Source organism: Arachis stenosperma, chromosome 5 (genome assembly GCF_014773155.1).
Source record: "Arachis stenosperma cultivar V10309 chromosome 5, arast.V10309.gnm1.PFL2, whole genome shotgun sequence".
Lineage (NCBI taxonomy): Eukaryota > Viridiplantae > Streptophyta > Magnoliopsida > Fabales > Fabaceae > Arachis > Arachis stenosperma.
Genome location: NC_080381.1, coordinates 87561121 through 87562045, shown reverse-complemented (window position 1 = coordinate 87562045; position 925 = coordinate 87561121). Strand labels below are relative to the sequence as shown.

At 39.5% G+C, this 925-nt stretch overlaps 1 non-coding gene across 1 annotated transcript; it reads left to right on the top strand.

Moving 5' to 3' along the window:
* Positions 1–215: 215 nt before the first annotated feature.
* LOC130984455 (small nucleolar RNA R71) lies at positions 216–319 on the top strand. The gene has a single exon (XR_009088391.1). It is a non-coding gene; the product is annotated as a small nucleolar RNA R71 (small nucleolar RNA).
* Positions 320–925: the final 606 nt, after the last annotated feature.

The following is a 925-nucleotide window of genomic DNA, read 5'->3' as shown; positions in this document are numbered from 1 at the left end:
CAAGAACTCCTTTCTTCTGAGGTATCCCATTGTTCACGGAATTCCTCTCAGAAGTGTACATGAATTGGTTGTTTGCAACCATATCAATGAGTTCTTGAGCCTCTTCAGGTGTTTTCTTTAGGTGAATAGATCCACCTGCAGAATGGTCCAATGACATTTTCAAAAATTCAGATAGACCATAATAGAATATATCTAATATGGTCCATTCTGAAAACATGTCAGATGGACACCTTTTGGTCAACTGCTTGTATCTTTCCCAAGCTTCATAGAGGGATTCACCATCTTTTTGTTTGAAGGTTTGAACATCCACTCTCAGCTTGCTCAGCTTTTGAGGAGGAAAGAATTTATCCAAGAAGGCAGTGACCAGCTTATCCCAAGAGTCCAGGCTATCCTTGGGTTGTGAATCCAACCATATTCTAGCTCTGTCTCTTACAGCAAAAGGGAAAAGCATGAGTCTGTAGACTTCAGGATCAACTCCATTCGTCTTTACAGTCTCACAGATCTGCAAGAACTCAGTTAAAAACTGATAAGGATCTTCAGATGGAAGTCCATAAAACTTGCAGTTTTGTTGCATTAAGGCAACTAGCTGAGGTTTCAGCTCAAAGTTGTTAGCTCCAATGGCAGGAATGGAGATGCTTCTTCCATCAAATTTGGACGTTGGCTTTGTGATGTCACCAAGCATTCTCCTTGCATTATTATTATTTTCGGCTGCCATCTCCTTTTCTTGTTCGAAAATTTCTGAAAGGTTGTTTCTTGATTGTTGTAATTTAGTTTCTCTTAGTTTCCTTTTCAGAGTCCTTTCAGGTTCAGGATCAATTTCAACAAGAGTGCCTTTTTCCCCTGTTCCTGCTCATATGAAAGAGAAGAAAACACAAGAAAAGAAGAGGAATCCTCTATGTCACAGTATAGAGATTCCTTTGTGTTA